This window comes from Cupressus sempervirens, chromosome 7, assembly GCF_028749045.1.
Source record: "Cupressus sempervirens isolate cs-2001-9-10 chromosome 7, ASM2874904v1, whole genome shotgun sequence".
Taxonomy (NCBI): domain Eukaryota; kingdom Viridiplantae; phylum Streptophyta; class Pinopsida; order Cupressales; family Cupressaceae; genus Cupressus; species Cupressus sempervirens.
The window spans coordinates 163,592,380-163,618,811 of record NC_143124.1 but is presented as its reverse complement, the minus strand read 5'-3'; positions in this window follow the sequence as shown (position 1 = coordinate 163,618,811).

Below are 26,432 nucleotides of genomic sequence, written 5' to 3'. Positions count from 1 at the left end.
ACAATGTTCATCTACAGAATGAAGCATGGGTTGGAATGGGCCAGCATTATTAATGACCAGGCTGCTTTTGAAGAAGCCCTTAAGCGGCTGATTAAGGAGATGCGAGATACTAGGGGCCCTTTTTCTGATATACTTGATTTTTTTGCTCATATTCTTGAATGGAAGACAGCTGTTTGGATGGAAGCAGAGCTAGGATGGACAACATGGATTGATGATCGTGATGGTACTCTGGATTAGCTTATCTAATTTCCTTTTTTGTAATCTCGCCAAAATTGTTACATATTGTGCTAGTTGATTGATCATGGATTACCAGTTGAACTAGGAGGTTGAGGTTCACCTCCCCTCTCTTGATTTTGTACCTATCTTTTTGAACTATCGATTATTTAATTTAAAAACATATGAATAAAATAATTATTTTTAAAAATATCTTAAAATTAATAAAAAATTAATATGAGAAATATTAAAAAATATAGTAAAAAATTAGGAACTCCTACCACAAATATCCTATTTGATAAATTAAAAATTAATATTAAAAATTAAAAGTTTAATCAATTTTTTTTTTTTTTTTTTAAAAGAAAGAAAAACATGAGTTAAATGAAGATAACAAATAATTAATTTTCTAAAAAAATAGAAAAAAAGTTAATAGGATAGATAAATTAATTTATAAATTAAATACATGAGTTAAAAATGAAGATAAATAAATAAATAAGAAAAAGATGAGTGATAATAGCTAATTAAATTAAATAAATAGAAAAAAAACAAGAATTAAAGTTGCAGTGAGATAAAATTGGTTAGAAAACAATTAATGATAAGGACTGATATTCTTTTCAATCAAAAGTTGACAATTTTCTAACCAAAAAAGTAATTTTATGGGAATTAAGTTCCCACATATAGCCTATCAACTAAATTAATTATATTAATATAATTTTACTTTCTCATTTGTAAATTAAATTGTATGAATTTTTTTATAATACATATTTAGAATCATACTTCATGATAAAGCATTAGCAAGAAAATAAAATTACTTCAATTATGATTGATGAAGTAATACAACCAAAATATTAATGATAAAAGAAAATAGCGTATTAAACTAAGAGTGCAATTTTCTTCTTAATCAACACACCTTTATATTTAATACATAGACAAAGTGAGTACAATAGTACATTGCCTATGAAAAGTACAATAATAGACTAAATATCTAAAATTGTTTTTTCATAAACTTCTAAATAAGGGCTTCTATAATGCAAAATAATGAATGCAATAGTATATATTACAAGCAAATACAATAATAAAAACTAATCAACTTATTTTTTCTAAAATAACTATGACTTTTTAAATATTTCTTTAATAAATTTATTTAGTTTTAAAAAATATTTCTATTTTGTTTGCTTTCTCCACCACTGGTTCTTTGCTTCTTATTGTATAAGTTTGCAATCCCATAAACTCTTGTTGGTCTCCCATTAAACATTAATAAATTTATCTTATCTTATCTAATATCAGGTACTTTTTAAATTAAACTAAATATTTCTTAAATAAATCTTCAACAAAATATTGAAATTTTTTCATTTTTTCAATATATATATATATATATATATATAATCAATCTATTGTTATAAAAATAAAATTTTCTTTCTTATTATATTTTCTCTCTAAAATTTTATTGTTTTATTACAATTTTTTTTTTCTAATTATAATATTTTTAAGAATCATCAATTTTTTATAAAAATAACTTGACCTTTTAAAGATTTCTTTAATAAATTTGTTGATTTATATTTATATTTATTTATGGTAACAATATTTTCTGCTTTAACACAAATATTTCTTACCCCATCTTTTTTTGAATCATTTTAGACAAAAGGACCTGATTTCGATTCAATTCCTTTTCCTCCACCCCTTGAAAAGTAAGGTGGAGGATGTGGTTGAGGCTTCATTAGGATTTAATGTTTCTATTTGAATAATTTTCACTTGTCTCCCCCTTAACATTTCTCAGTAAACTAGTGCCCACATTCAGCATAATATCTCGCCCTCTAAATATGGTGCCCATCCCTATGATATAATGAGTATGAACAATGAGGTGAGAAACATATAATGTATCTAATCACCTCATAAATGTCTAATGCATACAATATGAATAAATCTATAAGATAAAACTTGTACTTTTCTTATCTTAAATAATAAAAATATATTCCTATTAAATTCTCAAAAAAAAAAAAGAACACAAAGAAACTATTAGGAGAGAAGAAATTGAACAAGAATAATCACCAAATCAACATGCTACAGAAAATACCAAAACTTTTGAATGCTACAACAGTAGAGAGATAAAAAAAAAAACTCGCAATTTTTATTGATTAGCATACTCATTCAATTCAATCGTACTATTATATTGAAAGTTTCTCACAATCGATGTTGGGACTGTGATTTTTAAATAGTTTAGACAATAGTCCCTTCTTATTAAACAACATGCAAACTACCTAATTTAATTCTTAAATAAAAGATGACATTAAAAAAAAAGTTTATGGAGGAGGTTATTCTAGCATCTAAAGTTTACATGCATTGTGAAACTTAGTATAAAAATAATGAGTCAAGTAGATGCTACTAAGTGATATTTATTAATAAAAATAAAAACAAATATAACAATTTAAGAACAATATAAGGGTTTGTTTGATTCAAAGAAATGTAAAAATCTAGTTTCCTAAAGACATTTTTATGCCTAAGCTTGGAGTTGAAGGGAGACTCCCGAAAATAGTCAAAACCATTTTTTTGCACTCCTCAAAAAGCATAATCATGTTTTGATTTTCAATTTTTAGTTGCTAGTGGGAATTCTGATAACTTGGTTTTAAGACAAAATTGGAAGTCTAATATTTTAATTCCATTTTGCCAATTTTGAAAGAAATCCAAAAGTCGCTTGCCATCATCTTCCACAAACCAAACAAACCTTAAAGAAGTAAATACTTAATAGCCTATTAATCTTCTAGCAGTTTTTAAAAAGTATACATGCAGTGCATATAGCATTGTCTATAATTCCATTGCAGGAAAAAGGGGAGAAACCCCTAAATTCCATAAGTGCAAAATCCTGATCACCTCATAAATATGAAAAAAAATTGAAACCCTAAATTTCAATTCAAATGATAGATCTCATAAGTGATCCAAACATGATGACAAGAAAAATTTGGCAAAGTCAGATACCAAAACATTTATGAAAAAGCTGTGAAAAAAACAAATACTTAATCAAAAGAAAAGAGTCAAAGCTCTAAAATAGTAGGCCGAAAAGAGTCAAAGCTCTAAAATAGTAGGCCAGACGGTCTCTCAAGGTGGATGCACTCGATAGCTCCTCCTTTCTCAATTGGAGGTGAAATCATATAAAAAGCATCTTCTTCATCACATTCAGGGAACTGACTGCTCAGAAAGATTTTATTACTAAGCCCTACAACGAACGTAATAAGGAAGCCACAAATTAAAATTTTACTATATCTCGCAGACACATAAATGAGTCTGTCCTCCTTATCAACTGCTGATGAAAATCCCCTCTGTCATGTGGGTCATCTGGGATGCATGGCCAATGTAAATCTAATCAAGGTGGGCATTGTGGTTCCCTACTTCCATTTAAAACATAAAAAATTGAATAACCACACACAATTTCCAATATGGTCCCAACCCCACTCTGAAATCAAAATGAGCCTCCTCGACAAGGGTGATGTTGTGATGAGAGTTCAACACCACTCTCACTAGATATTGCCATCCAATTTCATTGGGCAGACGAGGAAATAAAGACTCCATTGTAGCATCAATAGACATACCATAAATCACACGAGAAGAATTTCATTGTCATGCTCTATCTCATCTCAGCTGCTATATTTATATATTTAAAGATAATTCAATCTCCTAGCAGTTCCAAGATTAGCCGATAGATTTAATGTGTATAAATTAAATTAAAATTAAAATTTATTTTATGTAAAATAATATTTAATTCATTTAATAAACTAAATAAATATTATTTATTTAATTAATTTATCATATACTTATAAATTATCATTCAAAAAAATAACACGTATAAAGTGAATAGTAAAAATAAATTAAAATACTTATAAAAAATTAAAAACTAAACTATTTTAAAATATAACGCCTTAAATATAAATAAAATAATAATTTAAAAAATCTTTATTAAAAAAAATCTCCATAAAATAATTGTTATGATAAATTAATGTGAGAAATATAAAAATATATTTAAAAAACTAGAACTCCTCCCACAAATAACAGCTAAACTAATTTAAAAAATAAATGAAATTAATTTAAAATCTAAAACTTTAATCAATTTTAAAAATAAAAGTTAAGTAAAAGTGAAAAAATGTGAATTAAAAGTGGAGATAACAACTAATTAAGTTTCTAAATAAATATAGAAAAAGAGAGAGTTAAAATTAGAGATAAATAAAAAATAAAATAAAATAAAATCTCAATAAATTAAATTATAAATAGTTTCTATTTTTATTTTTAGAGGGGTAAACGCTTTGACCTGGAGCTATGAACCAGTGAGGCCACAAACGGGGGACCTCATCCCCATGAGATTTGAACCTTGATGGCAAGGATAACAACATAACAACTTAACCAAAATTATAAATAGTTTCTAATTAAAATAAAATAAAATAAATTTAAAAAAATAAACAACCAACAATAAATAATTAACTTAAATAAATAAAATTAAAAATAAGAGATAATAATAGAGATAATAGTTAATTAAGCTAACTAAATAGAAATATTTAAATAATGTAAGATGTATCTTATTATTTTATAGTTATAATTTTTAAGTTAAATAAATAAGAAAAAATAGTTAACAGTAAGAGTAATTTTTTTTATTCATAATATATCTACACTAATCTATTTAACTAAATTATATTTGTAATATAAATAAGTTCTAAATAATAAAGACAATAATTTTATTATTTCATTTAGATTAATTATTATTGTGTGTTAAGATCTACTACATAGAATTCTACCCAAGCTCTCTCAAAAAATTAAAAATTCACAAGTTACAATGTCTACAACTATCTCTATTTTTATTATTTAATACATGTTCAAAAAATTCTATATTAAAAAAATCTTATAATAAATTACATCCTAAGAAAGCTAAACAATCGATCATTTATTCCTACAAGACTTTAAATAAACAAAATTCAAAACTAACCATTAACTCAATGTAAACTATTTTATTTTGTGACTAAGCTTGACTGGATGCAAACCAAATTGACGGGTTAGAAATAGCCATTCACAATGGGAAACACGAGTGACGACACAATTGTAAACCATCACGTTTTTTGGTACGTAGTGCTGATCCAGATGCATTTATTGATGTAATTGATTGGAATTCACCTGATATGGGAGATGTTGACTTGCCAATTGAATATTCATTTGATACAGAAAATGAAGAGATTTGGTTCAATGAACGCTACATTATGGAAAATCTATCAAATTTATATCAAGATATGACAATTTCTGAAAATAAGAGATATATAAAGAACAAAAGTCAGTAGAAGGAAAGACCTTTTGGATATGGGAAAATATACTTGCCTAAAATTCATGAAACACGTACATTTATTTTCAAATTTGTAGACCTATATACAGCTCAACCTCCATTACTTCATCACTTGAAAGTGGACTTGTGATCAGAAATGTCAATGTTGGATGTAGTCAAGAATGATTTTGGAGTTGTGGGGCTCATAATTTGAGAATGAGGAGGAAATAATATTCTATTGAACTGTTCCTCCTTTGCAATAACAATAAATGTACCCTTCAAATTTATGGCAATGGTTGATTTCATGGATTATTGATTATAGATTTAACTTCATCATAGCAAGTGTAATGAGCCTAGCTCAAAATTGATCACCAATTGCCATATTTGTTACTTGTAAATAGTTCTACAATTACTATGCAAGCAACAACTAAGAGAATATGATGCATCTACAGGCAAGACATCTTTACAAGATCTGAATACAAAACTAATATTTGTAACAATCTACTAATTTTCCCCATCTAATACAATGCTAATTTCAAACCCAAGACGCTGGTATTATATATATGAATGAATGCTTAAATCTGATAAAGACCTCCACCTATAGTAGTAGCATATAAGATGCATGAATAAACAAGGAAAACCTAGTTATTTTGTGGCCTCCTTAAAGTATTTGATTCTTCAGAATGAGGTTGCCAAACAGCTCCAAAATGATGTGCCCAAAATGATGCCCTAATGACAAGTAATAACATGTTCCTGCAATAGGTTCCTGTAGCAAACACCCAACTTATTCTTCCTCTTCACACCTGAGCCTTGGCCACAAATTTAGCACAATGAAGTGATTGAAATATCACCTGCGATCTGCAATAATTTAGGTGACGTCTCACACCCTCAAAATTTCTATCATTGAGAGTTTTCCTTCCCAAAGACAAATTGATTATCTGCAGGCCCATGACTCAACAAATACACATGCAAATGTTAATATCAAATCTGGATGCCTTCCCATGAGGCTAAAAAGATGGATAAATTACAACAAGAAATCAAATAAGTAGAAACCATTACTATTCTATACTTGAAATAATGTGGATTTAAAAAGTCAAATAAGATTGACAATTGAACAGAGTTCATAAGAAAGCAATTCAAATTATGATATCCCAACTAAATAGAATACAATGATCATGAATATCTAAAAACACATTTAAGCATCTCAAAAATAGAACTAATAACTATTCCTACCAAGCACTTACAATATTGTAGTGGAATAATGAGTTACATTGAGGTCCTCTTCCAGTAGTAAGAAGGTGTTGAAAAATGGGTTGATTAAAACAACAAGAGCTCTGTTCAAGTAGACATAAAAGTTATAAAAAGTTATGAGAATGTTCTTTGCAATAGGGTTTAGGATGTAGACACTTTGAAACGACTTTTGTTCAAACTTTTATCATAGAGGGCTATTTGGGTGTTTTAGGAGTTTTGGAGACTGAATCCTACAATTAGAATTATATATCTATTGAATAATTAATTAGTTTTGGACAATGCTTTTGTTCTTGCATTTTGTAGAGTTGTACTATAAATTGTATCCTTTAGTTTTAAGTTTCCAGATTACTGCAGGACAACAAGGAATGGACTTGGTACGAATTATTACAAATATTATATTGTCTCGTATGCTTTTGTTGTTATATTACTGTGTTGTGGATTTGAAACAATTTAAGAGTCAATAATTCAAATTATATTGTGAATGAATTAGGACACAACTACAATAGTATATTTTCTTATTATGCTATGACCATAATATCAATATTTATTTTAATCCTGAGCAGGATATTGAAGCATCTCAAAATTAATTTAATTAATTGAAAGAAGAGTTACATCGAAGCCCTTCACCAACAAGCAGTGCATTAGAAATTTAATTTATGAGTAGAGATCTCTGTTGAATATATGCAAAAGTTATTGAACTCGTCCTTTTCATTGCGTACATAACGACTAACTCCTTATAGAAAAAAATCAGAAAAAATTCAGCCATCCCTTTAAATTTAATTTCCTCAATCAACAGGAACTCTAATCTCATTCTCATAAACTCTTATGTTACTTCTCATGTGTCTATAATTTCCAAAGGGTAACAGGGAAAGTTTATTTGTGCTTTGGCCATGGGTAAACAGGGGATTTTGATATCTTCTTATGCTTCCGTGATTTGTAGCTAATGTATTTGAATGAAGTTTGATGTTTAGTGGATGAAATGAAGAACAATTAAATCAAAAGTCACTGCTTCAATGGGCTAATGGATGCATGATTTAATGTAATGTTATGTTTGTTCTGTATATTTTAAATGTGCATTCTTTTTAGAAAAAAAGAGGGGTAAAAATTTATTAAGACAGAAAGGATTGCAAGAAGGAAAGCTCAAGAAGGAGTTCTGTCCTGAGCAACAGGTTTATCAAATTGTTATAACAGATCAAGGGGAAGCTGCCCCGTGTCCATAATATTCAAACCCCCAACACGAAAAAAAGTCCCTTTGACTAACACGAAGCTTTATAAAGAAAAATCTAACTGGAAAGCACAGAAATATAAGCTATGATCTAAAAGATGGATGAATGTATGTGGTGGATGGTAGATTTAACAAAGCATCCAGAGTGGTAGAAGAATCAAAGTAGCCAAAAGTTAGAGAGGAGAAAAATTTGGATGCTTGATATATGAAATCTTAATAAGTGGTTTAACTATCATCTACTTAATAGAAGGCAAATGATTTCAAAGTAAGGAAAAACATAAGGATATTACATTTTCTGCTAAAGTTGCAGACAACCTTTTTTTTCTGAGCAAAGCTAAGCCCTAATGTGTAAGCTCTGAAACATTTTTATTCTGTTTAAAGTTTTGTTAAACTTGAATATAGAGGTATGGAAGGATTTTGAAAAGTTTCTTACTTGGATGATTGGAAAGGGTTTTTCATAGTCCTTTTTAAATCAAAAGAATCGAGAGAGAAAATCTTTAAATATAAAGACAGGGTTTTAAGAGTTCAAGAATTCATATGTAAACTTGGAACCTCAACTTTTTTATTCAGATTGGTAAAATTACATTCTTTTCTTTTTGGTTCAACTTCATAATCTATTTATATAATCTAGAAAATCATCTATTTTAGAAGTTATTAGGATAAGTTGGGCATTGGGCATTTTTGGGAAACTTGATCTTTTCACTTTAGAAGAGTATTTCCTTTTCTTATTAGGCTTTGTTTACTAACATACACAAAAAGATTTACCAGCTTCTTCAAAAGCATATTTAAATATGGGAATGGACTTAAAAGCATTATTTGTGATAGCAATGAAAGTAAATATTCAATAGAATAAGAGATAATGTTTTTTGAAGTATTGATTGGTTCATATAAGAGGAGAATAGAGAATTGTTGTAATTGATTTGGTTCAAGGATGCAATATTGCAATCTTATGTCTAGAGATTCAATCTATCTATTCCTAGAAGAAAAGTCTAGGAGAAGTTAGATAATCACCCATGTCAAGATAATTTCAAAGATTCAGCTTCTTCTATTTCTTATGGTCCCATTTTTTGAAAGATGCACTACTGTTATAGTGCAATGAACCTCAAATAAGATAAAAGATACAATGATTAAATAATAAAATGCATAATATTGATGTTAATGATGCTACTAAAATTTAAATATTAATGTTGATAGATTAATGTTATATTTCATAGTCCTTTTTAATCAAAAGAATCGAGAGATAAAATCTTTAAATTTAAAGGAGGGGTTTGAAGAGTTCAAGAATCCATATGCAAACTTGGAACCCCAACTTTTTAGGTCAGATTGCTAAAATTAAATTCTTTTCTTTTTGGTTAACTTCATAATCTATTTATATAATCTAGAAAATCATCTATTTAAAAAGTTATTAGGATAAGTTGGGCATTGGGCATTTTCCGAAAACTTGATCTTTTCACTTTGGAAGAGTGTTTCCTTTTCTTAGTAGACTTTGTTTACGAACATACCCAGAAAGATTTACCAGCTTCTTCAAAAGCATATTTAAATATGGGAATGGTTTTAAAAGAATTGTTTGTGATAGCAATGAAAGTAAATATTCAATAGAATAAGAGATAATATTTTTTGGAGTATTGTTTGGTTCATATAAGAGGAGAATAGAGAATTGATGTATTGATTTGGTTCAAGGATGTCAATATTGCAATCTTATGTCTAGAAATTTAACCTATCTATTCCTAGAAGTGAAGTCTAGGAGAAGTTGGATAATCACCCATGTCAAGATAATTTCAAAGATTCCTCTTCTTCTATTTCTTATGGTCCCATTTTTTGAAAGATGAACTACTATTATAGTGCGATGAACCTCAAATAAGATAAAAGATGTAATGAATAAATAATAAAATGCATAGTATTGATGCTAATGATGCTACTAAAATTTAAATATTATTATTCATAGATTAATGTTATAGTAATCAATAAATAATTACATGGAATAAATAATTGAATAAATTGTATTAATTAAAATACAAATAGTAATATTTAAATAAAATACATTTTATTTAACTATATATTTAACTATATATATATATAGGACCCTGTTGACATAACAGTCAAGTTTGTTATTAATGACATACATTTATTCAGATTGTAAGTATCCACTGAGCTTATTATACAGTTAATAATATTAATCAAGCATTTCAGTTCTTACCGAGTTCTTTGGACAAATTTCAGTTTGTGCCAAGTAGTTACAACTATTTTAATGATGAGTAGTGTAAACTAAGCATCTTAGTATATGCCAAGCTTACTAGTGTAAACTGAGTTGTGCAATTGATGTAATGCAAGTCTAGTGTTAATCGAGCTACTTAGTAATAACCAAGTGATTCAGTTTATACTGAGCTCGTAGTGGAAGCATTGACTGAGCCAGGAAAAGTGAATCAAGTGTTTCAGTTTATATGTTGAGTTTCACAGTATTCACTAAGTCACTAATGTAGACTGGGTTCAAGACTACTTGGAAGTGATCAGTATGGACCGAGATTCTACATCTATCGAGTGCATGACAATGCTGAGCATTAACAGTGGATGTCGAGTATCAGAACCTCACCAAGTTAGTCTTTAGAACCCGAATTTCTACATTTGAGCTCACTTTGCTGTATTTGTGTAAACTTGCATTGTGGTTGACTTTGTTATGATGTAATTGGATTGATATATATGTAATGTATTGTATCACATCCAAATATATGTATGTATGGAAGTATGTAATAATTAGAGAAGAGCAGAAGAGCAACAAAGATAAATCTATCACAACAAGGTGATTTGTACACTCAAAGGAATCTCATTTAGCAAACCAAGTTGTAGATCAGAGATCAACTAATACTTCATTCTGATAGGTGGATCAGTCAAATCCTTTAACAAGGTAGACCTAATAGTCTTGTGTAAATATCTTTATCGAGTGCATACTTTATTGTGTATTCGTAAATCCTTTTGTAAGGTGGACCTAGTAGTCCTTATTGCTCCTAACAGGGTAGATCATCAAAACTGAACAATGTAATCCTTGACCAACCAAATTTATAGTGTAGTACTAAAGCTTGTGGGCATCATCCTCACCCCAATTTTACTTTCTATTTGGAAGGATTTTGGGTCACTATATCTTTTTTTAAAGTGTTGTGTATGCTTTCATGTTTTTAGTTTCTCATACACACATTTAGATTAGAATTCATATAAAGGATTAATTAACTAAGTTCAAGTTTTATATGTTATCAATTCACCCCTCCTCTCTTAGTAACTTAGTTGTCATAATATTTCCAACAATTGGTATTAGAGCTTTTGTGGTTCTAGAAAAAAAGTTGAGTAGCTTGAGTAATAATCAAAGGTGATGGAGATATTCAGACTTGACAAGGCTATTAACAATGAGAAGTTAGATTTGGAAATGGCTATTGCCCAACTCAAGAAAGCAAAGAAGCAACTCTCTCAATCCTTGAAAATAAGAAAAGATTTCACAATTCAAATGAATGATCATCTCTATACTAAAGAAAGAATTTAAGACCTTCATTTAGTAGGAAACCCAACTAAAGCAAATGAAGCTATCAAAGAACTCTTAGAAAAGAATGGTTCACTACAAGAAGAAGTGAGAAAACTAAGAAGAGATCATTAAATTCAGTCAGTAAGGCTATGTGAAGTCATCGAAGAGGAAAAAAAGGAAAAGACAAAAGAATTAGAAGGAAAAGACAACGAGATTCAATATCTATCCCTTTAGAAAACTAACTTCATTAATTGACTCACCATTGCAAATGAAGAAATCATGAACCTAAGATTAGAAACTAAAAGATTGCAAAATGATCTAAATGCTGAAAAACAAATCAATGAAAGAATGATGAAATCCCAAACAGACTTGAATCAATTGAATGAGAAAAGTTATCAAAGAAAAAAAGGAAAAGTAAGAATTGGATAAACAGAAGAAGGTGAATCATCCAAACAAGGAGCTCAAAAGAATCAAAGGCCTACTTGCAATCACTGTGGTAAGATAGGTTATACATTAAACAAATGTTGAAGCAATGGAAAAGTAAGATTCAATAGAAAGTGCTAAAATTGCAATTAGCATGGTCATAAGGCTAATGAATGCAAAAAGAAACCAAGATTTGAAGGAAAATGTCACAAATATAACAAGCATGGACACAAGTCATCAGAATGTAAAACCAAGATATTGAATCCAGTAGAACAAATTGTAAAAGTTATATTTGGTTGGGACTATAATACTTCGCACATATGCCATTACTATGGAGAATTTGGAAACATTGGAATGAACTGTGTAAAGCATCACATGAGAAAAAGGGATACCACCAAAAGATGTTTTGTTTGTAAAGAACTTGGTCATCTTTCCAAGAACTGCATGAATACTAAAAGAATTGAAGATGAAAAGAAGGAAAAAGATGATAACACCAGAAAATAGATGAGACAAAAATGGATTCCAAAATCCTTTGCGAATGCAAATCTGAGCTGTGTTAAACAAGTCACTCAAGAATTGGGTGACTCCACCATTTCTACTTGATCTCTCAAAGGAGAATTGGAATTGTGATACTAAATGAGACATTAGATATCAATTCCAATAAGTAGGAGGAAAGATCCAAATCAACATTCAAGGTACAAAAGGGATCGCCGAGTAACAGATGAAAGTTATGACTAAGTAAGATTGGGCTACTATCCTATTGAGCAAGGTTAGGTCATAGACACTATTGAGCAAGGTCGAGAGTAACTAAAGTATGTGAGGTTATGAGTTAGGAAGAGTTTGTCAAGCATTTAATAAAAGAAAATGAATGACAGTTTGTCAATTTGATCTAACATTCATACCAAACATTTATGGAAAAAATTAGATAAAAGGAATGAAATCAAAGTCATTTTCATTGTGAACTTTTAAGAGCTATTGCGCAAAGCAATCTTCAAGAGAATTCAAGCGATTTGAGTGAATTTCTACCAAATTTTTTTGAATTCTCTCAAACCCTACCAAGAAAAGATGGCATCTAGTAGCAATAAAGCAAAATGAGGATCAGATATGTTGGTTTGTGGAGTAGAATGGAAAGCACTAGATTTCAAGCTCACTTTTATGATCATAGAAACCCTAGATCCGAGTGGAGCATAGTATCAAATCCCTTCTAAGGTACTCTTGATAAATGGCATTCATTCTCATTTGAAATGCACAATTCAAGATATTGGTACTCTAGAAATGAATGAAACCCTAGAAAAGCTATGTATGAATGGTGTTTTGAAACCTGAGCATCAACATCTTGAGGCTAAAGGTTTAACCCATATTCCTCACATGCCCCAAAAATTACAATTGAAATGGATTAGGTTTATCCTCAATTGGGTGCACAATGGATAGTTGTGGTTGGAGCAACTAATTTTTATTGGAAAGAAGATGATCCATAGGATCACTAGTCTCCCCATGTTGGCAAAACCCAAAATGACCAAAACCCTAGGTTGGTTGGAACTGGAAAAGAAAACCCTAGATGAATGGGATTGAAGATGCATGAAGATAAGTAATGTAACTGACATGGAATTAAAGTTTGATATTCATATCATTGCCCATAAAATCTATAGTTTGAGTAGGTTGAATAGTGTGTCGTGTGAAGTAGTAGACCTAGCATACAAGGTAGTCAAGGATAACCTTTTTCTTAACCTTTCCGATCTACTTTTGAATCAATTCAACGAGAGTATGGAAAGCATTAGGACATTAAAGAACAACCCATTTAAGTTTGACTCACTTTTAACATGTTTATGTTTCTATGTTCGAATTTTTTTCCATCAAAAGGTACTATTGTTCGGAGGAAAGATGTGCCAATACTTTATCAGATAAATGAATACATTTATGAGATGGGAGAAAATTATACTAGTATCATGGATAATTATTTTGATGCATTTAAGAAGAAAATGAAAAATAGATATTTGATTCCAAAGAAACTAGTAGAAGATTATAAAGATGATATTTGATTTATGGTAGGTAGTGACAAGGTGTACATTTAGGCAGTTAGACCTAGAATTGCATGGGTGAAACCTCTAGGATATGAGGTCAATAAAGATGAAACAAAGGATATAAGTGAGGCACTAATAAATGATCCAGTTTATCCTAAGGCATCCTATTTTGGGACATATGATGAAGCCAAGGCCAAGATTGAACTAGAAATAAAGCTCCCTTAGGCAGTTAACAAAGACAAGAAGAGAATTGCCATGGTGAAAACAAGTTCCACTCTTCTTCTAACCAAAGGAAAAGGTGAGGTTGAAGAGGTAGAAGATGACAAGAATTCAAAGGAAGAAGAGCCACTGAAGAAAAAGGGTAAGGTAATTATTACCAAACTTGCCAAGACTTCTACTGCCATGTTCACCAGGAGATCCTCTAGGATGAAAGCAAATAAGGAAGGAGGAGACATAATATTTAGGAAACCTCCACCCACCTTCCAAGATAGATTGAAGGATTTGGAGTTAGGTTCTACCATAACCAATTTAAAAGCACTAAAGTATGAAATTTGGATTGAAGAAGAGCATAATTAGATTGAAGATTTGGTGATAAACAAAATGGGTAAGTGGAAATACTCACCTAATTAGCTTGTACTTCAGATCTTGAGTATTTTAATGGATACTATTAAGCCAAGATGAGAATTTGTTAATCAAATTGCTAAAGATAGCTATGAGCAAACTTTGAGGTAGCTTATGCCAAGCTAACTGACAAGGAAGTGAAGGAACTAAAGAAGAATGAAGAGAAATTAACTTTGAGATTCAACACGTGTCTGGTATTGATGAAAGATATTGAGCATGTTGTGAAGAATGACACAAATACATAGAAGAATATGTATCTTCTTTACAAACTGAGTGTTTTTTTTTGTAAGTTTCAAGGATAAAAATGATGATGATAATAAGGAAGAAAAAGATGAAGAGAAAAATGATGAAGAAGTAACACATTTTGATAATATTGATGATGAAGAGGAACAAGAGCAAGAGGTTACCGAGGAAGACATTTAGAATATAGAGGAGACTAACCTAGTAAAGATTGATGCAATGGTTATAGCCTCACTTCCACATTCTCCAAGAAAAATATTAGCAATATCAAGCATGGAGACAGCCTCAACAAGATTGACTGTAACCAACATTGCAAGCACAAGCATCCAATTAATCTTTGCACTAGTCTAGTTTAGTACAACATTGACTGAAGTGACCACCACTTCATCTACCAAGTTGTAGGCTCTTCACTCTTAAAATTTTTTTGACACAATAGTTTTGGATACATCAATTTTGGATACTTCAGGTATTTGTACTACATCTTCAATGAGTGCAGTATCAATTTTTGTGGCAAGTATTACAATTTCTACTATTGTTTCTATTTTGAGTACACATGCAATAAGTGCAAGGATTGTTGAGACCAAGCCTTAACTGAGCACAAAATTTTTGGGCAAAGGAAAATAAAATGAGGAGGACATAGATCTTGATGAGGAGATTATCATTCCAAAATGGGACATCTCTAATCTAACTCCAAATCGGATGCAAACCTTTGGTGAACATCTACAAAAGAATCCCAAGGAACAAAAGTTGAGAGAAGAAAGGAATGAGAAGTTCAAAATCATTAAGGATGCAAAGAATATTTTGGCAAAGGTCCTAAGTATAGAGGTTGATTCTTCTCAACCAATTTTGTATCAGTTGGTAGAGGTGGTTTGGAAGTATAATGAAGATCCAGATGGACAAGACAAGTTATTATAGAAAGTAGAGAATTTTTTTGAAAATAAAGTGTTAGAGCACATTTCTCAATAGATTTCCATTTACCAAGTAGATTTATCTACTATTTTGGGTTCTCTAGAAACCTCATGTTGGTGTTTACCAAGTAGAGTTATCTACTATGTTGGGTTCTTTAGAAACCTCATGCACTAATGTAACTTACTTTTTGGTAAATTATGTGATATTTCATTTTTTACTAAGGAAATAAAGGACAAATTGTCCAAGATTGATGAATATCTTAAGGTGAGTGCTCAAAAATTATAGCTTGACCTAAGTTAGAGCTTTGCCCATTTCAATAAGATCAGATTTTTGATAAACATGCACGTAGAACTACTCAGGGAAGTGGCAAGAATCAAATATACGGTAATAGATATCCAGAATATGATTCTCCCTAATGTGGATGTATTGTAGAAGCATATTCTACACTGAAAAAAATCTCATCCATGACAATAATTTCTCTATTATAGACCACATGATTGAATTATTAGCATAAGTGTAGATTGCACTAACACATGCAATGTCTTGCAAGAAAATTGGGACACTCATACTAAAGGTACATTCATAATTCTTGTCTCATTTTGGCATTACTATGTAAGTATATAGAATAAATCTTTGGCATTAATGTCAAAAAGGGAGAGAAAGATGTAAAAAGTTATGGGGGAGAAAGATGTAAAAAATTAAGGGGGAGAATATGTAAAAGAGTTGCAAAGAAAATAAAGAGAAAGATGTAAGAAGAGTGTACAACAAGTTTATATTGTATATAGAGAGGAGATGTATTCAAATTTAGAATATACTATATATTATATTATATTATGAAGGAGCATTACCATGTACATAATTGTATCCTTTACCAAAAGAAAAAATAAATTGAAAAAAATCTCAAAAATAGTATACTCTACCAAGTTGGAATCACAAGGTGATGGATAAAGGTACCCAGGAACTTTTTGAATCCAATTTTGACTAATAAGTGTTTTTGTTACTAATGCCAAAGGGAGAGATTGCAAACATAATAGTCAAGTTATTTATTAGTAACATACACTTATTTAGATTATAAGTATCTACCAAGCTTATTGTATAGTTAACAATGTTAATCAAGCATTTCAGTTGTTACCAAGTTCTATAGTTGCTACTGAGTCCTTTGGAAAAATTTCAATTTGTGTTTAGTAGTTACAACTATGTTAAAGATCAAATGTGTAAACTGAGCATCTCAGTATATGTTGAGTTTACTAGTGCAAATCGATTTGTGTAGTACTTACTAAGTTTGTAATTGATGTAATGTGAGTCTAGTATTAACTGAGCTACTCAGTGTTAACCAAGTGATTCAATTTGTATCGAGTTTGTAGTGGAACAATTGACTAATCCAGGAAAAATGAATCAAATGATTTAGTTTATATGTCAAGTTTCACAGTATTTTCTAAGTCACTAATGCAGATCAAGTTCAAGAATACTTGAAAATGATCAGTATGAACCAAGCTTCTATTTCTACCGAGTACATGTAGATAATGAGCATTGATAGTGGATGCTAAGTATGAGAACCTCACTAAGTTATTCTTCAAAACCCAAGTGTCTACATTTAAGCCGACTTTGCAATATTTGTGTAAACTTGCATTGTGGCTAATTTTGTAATTATGTAATCGGATTGATATATGTAATGTATTCTATCACATCCAAATATATGTATGTATAGAAGTATGTAATAATTAGAGAAGAGAAGAAGAGTGAATTACAAAGGCTACAATAGTATAAGGAGTGGCAAAGATAAATCTATCACAATAAGGTGATTTGTACACTCAGAGGAATCTCATTTAGCAAACCAAGTTGCAAATCAGAGATCAACTACTACTTTATCCTAACAAGTGGATTAGTCAAATCCTTTAACAAAGTAGAACTAACAGTCTTGTGTAAATCTCCTTATCGAGTGCAAACTTTATTTTATATTTATAAATCCTTTTTCAAGGTGAACCTAGTAGTCCTTATTGCTCCTAATAGGGCAAATCATTAGAAGTGATCAATGTAAGCCTTAACTAGTCAACTTTATACTATAGTACTAAAGCTTGTGGGTATCATACCCACCCTAGTTTTACTTTTTATTTGGAAAGTTTTTGGGTCACCAAATCTTGTGTTAAAGTGTTTTTTATGCTTTCATGTTTTTAGTTTCTCATGCATGTAGTTAGATCAGAATTCATATAAAGGATTAATTAATTAAGTTCAAGTTTTATATGTTACTGATTCACCCCTCCCCTCTCAGTAACTTAGCCTATCATAATATTTTCAATAGACCCACCATGAATAGCGGTCAATGTTAATCTCATGAAAGGGACTTGACACTTCATATACTCACATATAAATATGTGTGGAGGCACAAACTGGGGAAAACATTTATAAAAAAGAATGACCTTTGTTGTAAAAATTAGAGATACAATTGGCATAATAATAATTCCATCAAAGGTTTAAGCTTATATTTAAAGTGTTGTGATGTGGAGCCTAATCAAACTCAGAGGTTAATTTCTCTTATTTTATTCGGTGCAGTTTCCCCCAGATTATTACTACAATTGTTTGGGGGAAGTGCCTCCAAGACGGGATCAAGGAGTAGTGCCCCTTGTGGGGTCCTGAGGCAAAGCCTCTAGTGCGCTCCCCTGGGGGTTTTTGGGGGTAGTGTCCCTAAAGCCAAAAATCAATTTGCAATTATAATAGGTATCAACTATTATTTTTCTATTGGAAAACTTATTCTAGGTATAATTTTCTAAGAAACAAAAAGCTTTTATCAAATAATGTATGATGAGATTGTAGCTTCTTCTGACAATATTGAGTTGTAAGGGATTACAAATTGTAATTAGGTTATAATCATTGGATAATAACAATATTGGAATCACCATTGGTGGATGTAGACCAGGAATTGGGTGAACCATGTTAAATCTTTGTGTCTTGTGTTCTCTTATGTGATTTATTATTTTATGATATTTGTTATATTTTCATGTAATCATTATTTCTATTTTTGGTTAATCCTAACGAGTGGTATTAAAGTGAGGTGTCATCTTTTTTTTTTGGATCCTCTATAAAAAAGTCTCACGTATGAATGTGAGTCTCATGGTTGAGTGAGAGCAATGACAAATGAGGGCAAGGTAAAGGTTGAGAAGTCTAATGGGTAGAAATTTCAATTATGGAAGATGCAAATGGAGGACTATCTTTATCAAAAGTCTTTATGGTGGCCATTAAAAGGAAAATCCAAGAAATCGACCACTATGATAGATGAGGACTATGATATTTGGATTGAAAGGCACTTGGAAGTATTAATTATGCCTAGCAAAATCAATGAAATTTAATATTATGAAAGATAAGATGACATTAGAGCTAATGTAAACCCTAGCAAAACTGTATAAAAAACCCTCTGCTTCAAACAAGGTATTTTTCATGAAGCAGTTATTTAATATGAAGATGGAAAAAGGCAGATCTATTGTTGATCATTTAAATAAGTTTAATATAGTTACTAGTCAATTATCTTTTGTGTTCTTTTATTAAAAGTTGGAATGACTTGGTAATGTATGAGTAATTATGTCTCTAAATCTAATACCCTGAAACTTGATGATGTGATTGATGTTATTTTGAGTGAGAAAAATGGAAGGAAACCCTTAGATGGATCTACATCAGGAAGTGCTTTGAACAGACACATAAGAGGTAGGATGATTGAGAGAGGAATCAACTATAGAAATTGTGGAAAATCAAGAGAAAAATCAAAGGGAAAGAGGTCTCAATCTAGGGGATCAAGAGATTGTTGATATCATGGAAAGCCAAGGCATAAGGAGAAAGATTGATGGAATCACAAGTACAATGAAGGAGACAAACACAAAGGGAACAAGGAGGAAAATGTGGTAAGTAGAAAATTTGAAGAGGATGCTTTTCTTCTTTCTTTAGAAAGTGTTGATGATTCATGGGTTTTAGATTTAGGGGCCTCATTCATGCTACTCCCCATAGAGATTATTTTCTTGATTAGGTCCAACAGGATTTTGGGATAGTTTATTTGGGGGATAATGAACCTTGTCAGATTTTTGGAAATGAAAAAATTAAGATTAAGTTGTAGAATGAGAATCATTGGCTACTACAAAAGGTAGAAATTTAATTTTAATGGGGCAACTGGGTGATGAGGGTTTCATAGTTACTTTTAATGATAAAAATTCAAAGGTCTCAAAAGGTTCCCTTGTAGTAGCTAAAGGTGTGAAAGTAAGAACCTTATATCTTTTTACAGGTCATATTATTCCTTCTACTTTAACATTTTAAAGAATAATGAATGTTCAAGAACAATCACTGCAATTGAGAAGGGAGAACATACAATTGTTGTGGATTTATAAATAGTGCTATGGCACAAAAAAATTGGGCACATAAGAGAGAAAGGTATATAGTTAATTACATAATTCAAAGAAATTTTTATTAGGTTTGAAATGTGCCAATATGGATTTCAATGAAAGTTGTGTGTATGAAAAAAAGAAGAAGTTAGTTATGTGAATAATGGGAATGGAAAAAAGAAAAATAAAAAGAGAGAAATTAGATCTTGTACATTCACATGTATGGGGATTAGGTTAGGTATCTTCCCTTGGTGACTGTTATTTTTATGTTACATTCATTGATGATGCAAATAGAAAAGTATGGGTTTATTTCCTTACATAGAAATCTTATATATATATATATATATATATATATATATATATATATATATATTTATTTATTTATTTATATGAAAATGCTTGGTTGAAATGAGATTGGTAAACGATTAAAATGTCTCAAATATGATAATGGTGGTGAGTATTGTAGCAATGAATTTGAAGATTACTATTCCTCTAATGGTATTCATAGACAAAAAACTATTCCATGGATGTGAGACAATGAGGAAGTGAACAACTAGAGCTAGAGTTACAACTAACTATTCAATCACCTTGTTGAGAAAATACAACAAAAGAAAACAACATAGAGAACAACACAAAGGAGAGAAGGAACAAAATATACTTTATTGACTCATTATATTATCCACATACATGCTTGGCTATGAGGCCTTTTAGGTTATGGCCAACACAATTTACAAAAATCTAGACTAGGATGTTCATAGGTCCTTAATTTAGAATTCTAGCTCTTTAACTTTGCTCTCCCATCCTAACTAACTAAGTGATTCCTATCATTAATCTAAACACCCTATTTAAAATTTTCAAAATGGATTATAGAAGATTCTATATTATTACATAATAGAAGGCCAACCTCAAAATATGTTGTACAATCCCAAGGTAAGATCCTTACATTAAATTTACAATCTAAAGTAAATACACAAGTTGTCTCAAACTGAGAACCAATCATGAAAAAAATTTCTTAAAGACAGAACTGAGGATCAACAAACATTAGGTTCACTCAACACATTAAGGAATTTTAGACCATTAAAACACTCGCTCAATATTGAACAACTCGGCCAACATTGAAAAACTCAGTAGCAATTTAAGCTTGACAACTACTAAAACTCAATACTAATAGGAAGAATGAAAAAACTAAGAATGATCAATGACAACCTAGGATGCTGCTGCATCAGACAAGTGGGGTTGAAAGAAATGATTCTCCTAAATCATTAAGATTTGGCAACCTGAGTTGAATTAAACTTAGATTGAGAATTCCATGTAGCATCTTCAAGTGGTGTTTTCTTCCACTTCATCAAATGCTTATAGTAATATTTTCCTCTCATTCTTTTATTGATTCTCTAATCTAATATCTCTTCAACCTCTTCAATCTTCTTCTTAGGATAATATATCCATGTTATCAAATAACTCAACTTCATAAGAATTACCACTATCAAACTTCCTCAAGATCTTACAAGGACTAAACTTCTTCATCCTCAACTTACTATCCATTCCAATAGGAAATTTGTCTTTCTTCAAATGAACCATCACCTCATCACCAACTTCAAAAATATGATGTCTTCTAGACTTATAAGCGTTCTCCTTATATTTCTAATCACTTTGTTTCAATCTCAACTTCACTTCCTCATATAAAGACTTCATAGAACTAGAAAAATCTTCCCCTTCAACACTTCTCTTCTCTCCCTTAGCAACATCCCTCAAATTTGACATACCACTAGGCTGCATTCTAGTAATAATCTCAAAAGGTGGTTTCCCAGTACTCTTATTTACATAATTATTATATGCAAACTCAACTTGTGCCAATACCATATGCCAATTGCTCATCTTATCTCATCTTATCTCCAACTAAACATCTCAAAAAATTACCCAAGCTTCTACTCACAAGCTCTGTTTGTCCATTTGTCTGTGGATGAAATGTATAACTAAACTTCAACTCAGTATCCATATTCTTCCACAAAGTACTGCATTAATAACCAACAAACTTATTGTCTCTGTTAGAAATAATACTTCTTAGTATTCCATTCAATCTAACAATGTCTTTGAATAAAATCTCAGCAACATACACAACATCTTATGTCTTCTTACATGGTATGAAATGTTCCATTTAAAAAACTCTATCCAGAACAATAATATAAATCCAAGAAAAAAATCCATATTGATGTCTCTCCAAGGTTTTTGAGGAACATGAATAGGTGTATACAATGTAGTATTCTAACTTACCTTTGCAACTTGAAAATTTCTACTCCTTACAAACTTCTGAACATCCTTATACATATGTGGTTAATAATACTTATCCTTAAGCAAACTCAATGTCTTATTAATTCCAACCAATCCACCACAATCCTTTTCCTTAATCAAATTAACTCTCATAGAACTTCTTGGTATACAAACTAAATTCTTTTGAGCAACACGCTTTCCTGAATGAAATATTCATCAAACTTGTCCAATTGACTTCATAGATTTGGTGCTTTGCACTCTCTCCATGCCTCATAAAAATCAGGGTCAATAACATACAACTCTTTCATCTCATCAAAACCAAGAACTTCAACCTTCATCTTGGTCAAAAAAGAATATCTTCTTCTCAAAACATCAACAACCTAGTTAGCAACTCCACTCTTATGGTTGATCACAAATGTAAAACTTTATAAATATTCAACCCACTTTATATGTCTCTGATTCAACTTATGTTGAATTACCAAATATTGTAAATCTTTATGATCAATAAACAACACAAACTCCTCAGGAATCAACTAATGTCCCAACTTCTTCAAGGCTTGAATAGTAACATAAAACTCTTGATCATACACATAATACTTTATTTTAGCATCATTCAACTTCTCATTAAAGAAAGCAACATGTTTACCTTCTTGAATCAACACAACCCTAATTGCACTACCACTTGCATCACATTCAACTTGAAATACCTTATTGAAATTAGGTAAAGCCAATACAATTGAATCAAAAAAAATTTATTTCAAAGTCTCAAAACTCTTATCAAATCCATGTGTCCACTTGAAATCATTTTTATCTCCTCTCATAGTCTTTGTCATAACATTAGAACAATACTAAAACTCTAACTTCCTAGAGAAACTAGCCAAACCATGAAATGATCTAACCTCACCCACATTATTATGTTTAGTCCATTCCAAAATTGCTTCAACCTTCTTAGGATCCATTCTCAAATCATCAGTTGAAACCATAAATCCCAAATACACACTCTCTTCGTGCATAAAAGGAACACTTTTTCAAATTAATCAACAACTTCTCCTCTTTCAATATCTGCAATACTTGTCTAATATGCTCAAGACATTCTTCCTTAATCTTACTGAATATCAAAATATATCCAATTAAACAATCATATATTTACCAAAAAAAAATTTAGAACTTCATTCATCAACCTCATAAAAGTACTAGTGCATTACTTAAACCAAAAGGCATTACAAAACATCTTTTATTTTGAAACAAGTCTTCCATTCATCACCTTCTCTAATTTTGATATGATAATAACCACTCTTCAAATCTATTTTGGCAAAATATTTTTATCCACTCAAAAAATCCATTATGTCATCCATCCTCAGCATAGGAAACCTATGCTTTACTATTATCTTGTTAATAGATCTAGAATTAGTACATTCTCCATTCTCCATTCTTTTAGGTGTTAATACACTAGGTATATCACATGGAATCAATATCTCTTTGATCAAACCTTTCTACAATATAACTCCTGCATAAAAAGAAAAATAAGGAAAATAGTTGTCATTTCATTTATTGAGGTATATAGGTGGCATTTAAGTTAGTGGAAAGTTCCTTATTTCATGTATTTAATGTTTGTTGTCAAGTCGACTTGTGGCTTGAAGCTATATTTAATAAGATTATTTATTTAATATCTTTTATACTATGTCAACTTGTGGCTTGGTTTAGTATAAGTAGAGGGTCTTTTGGAGTCTAGAGTATTATTCATTCAATATGGGATCTACCATGGAGGAAGTCAGGTAGAGAGGAGTAGTTGAGAAGAGCAAAGTTTCTTAGTTAGATATGTACCTTTAATTTTCAAATCTACATCTCTACAAAAAAAAAATCAGATCTGCATTATTTTTCAAAAACTTTTTGGCCATCAAGCCAGTAGGAGAGATGTGTTGCATGTGAATATTGGAGCTCACTGGTGATACTGCTATCCAATATTTTTTCATTGTACACTTGTTAGCAATGGATAAAAAGTACAACATGATTAAAAAACTGTGTATAATAGAAAAAATCTACAATATCTAGAGAAACATTGTATTGTGGAGGCTTTGTGTCATATACCACCCCTTAACTAAAATAGTTGACATGGGTATCCCCTAAAATGTGATGGGAGTTCTTTCAAAATCAATATGGAGGCCATCATAGTGAATGTATGGGCATCCCACCATAGATCCTTCCACTGTGAGGCCAATCATGAACATCACAATTGCAACTCAGTCAAGAACATCAAAATTGCACCATATATAATGAGTTGTACAAAATCTATAACCTAAGCGAAGTTGGGTGCATGCTCATTGATTCTCCACATTGCTCTGTGATGTCACTTAGCCATTTAAAACCCCTAAAGCTTAAAAATCACTAAAATTCCAAATACACCTATTCGTCTGAACAAATTCAATATGTACATATGCTCTACAAACAATATTTGTTTTTAAAACCTTAAATAAAAATTCTCTATGTTGTTTTAATCAATTTCTCATATATGGTTTTGTCGAAGATGGTAAACTTGTTATGGGAAAGCATGAGGAATGAGAAGAATAATGTCTATGTAGAAGAAAACAAATGCTCATGAAGAGTTGCTTAGGTTGGTTTGTGAAGATCACCACTTGACATACCATATATAGAGATCATAGAATTGAATTTATTTTGGTGAGAACTTTATTTTCTCAAGTTTAATCAACTAGTGATATGGCCTATTAATAATTTTCTTAAGTATACTAGCTTTGCATTTGATCTTGCCAAATTGCCATCTTTTCATCAATATATGCCTTATGTGTTGAACCCTTCAGACAAACTCTTGTTTGCAGTTAATGTTATAAGTTTTTACCAAATTTAGTGGAAATGGAAAAATTCTTGTGAATGTTTCAAAGCTAGTGAATCACCATTGACATGTGGGAAATATTTTACTTTGGATAAAATATCGATTTATTATATGTATTCTATCTAGCGTATTATTATTTTGTTTATCGGTAGGTTTTAATATATGCATGCATTGGCAAATGACTTTATAGAAAAATTAGTTAGGAGTGGGCTACTGGAGAGGGACCATCTAATACACCTTGATGATAAAATGTAGCTACACTTTTGAAAAATGGTTTCTTAATTTTTTTAAATTATTTTATTTAGATAAAATTTATATTCAGTAAATGGATGCATGGACAAGCAATGTCATTTGTTCAAGATTACCTGATTCTTCCCAAAAAAAAATTATGTTGGGGAACTTCTCCTTTTATGTCTCCTCTATGGGATGATTTTCTAAAGTTTTTAGCAAATTCATGTTGCTTTAATTGGTTTCTAACAAATATTTAATATGATTTCTTTAATCCTCCATATATTGTCATAGTTGTTATGTTATTTAGTTTTTTTTTTTTTGAAACTTTCACATTGTCAACATTTTATGTTGAATAAGTTATAGGCTCAAAATTAGAAAACTATATAGGAGAGGACATGTTTACTCTATTGATCTCATTCAATGGTAAATTTTGTATATAAATAATATTTTTATTTTTATAATATTATAAGTAATACATTAGATTTTAATGAACTTATAACAATTTATACATTCACATATCAAAATGTTACAAAATCATTAGAATTAATGTTTTAGACTATGATCCATTGTTATATATATATATATATATATATATATATATATTTATATATATATATATATATATCCCAAAAACATGTAAACAATATTAATATAGAATGATAATGTAATTTATTGGTAAGTATTGTTTTATTATTTCCTTTGCCACTCATAGTTCAACATTAAAGGTATGAGAGGAAACATGTCTAGATTTCTAAAATTAGCTATATGGTTTCGTCAAGCAAAATGTCTTTCCACGTATAGATTTTTCTATTAAAATATTTTTCTCATTTTTATTTATTAAATATTATGAATTAAAATATTCAATTATAAATTCATTCTATTTGATTATTTATCAATTTATTTTAAGTTTTTGTTATCTTATACTTATTAGAGTAATCAAAGGTTTTTAAAAATCATATTTAATGTATTAAATAAAATATGGATAAACGTTAATAACTAATAACTTGGAAAGCATAACGA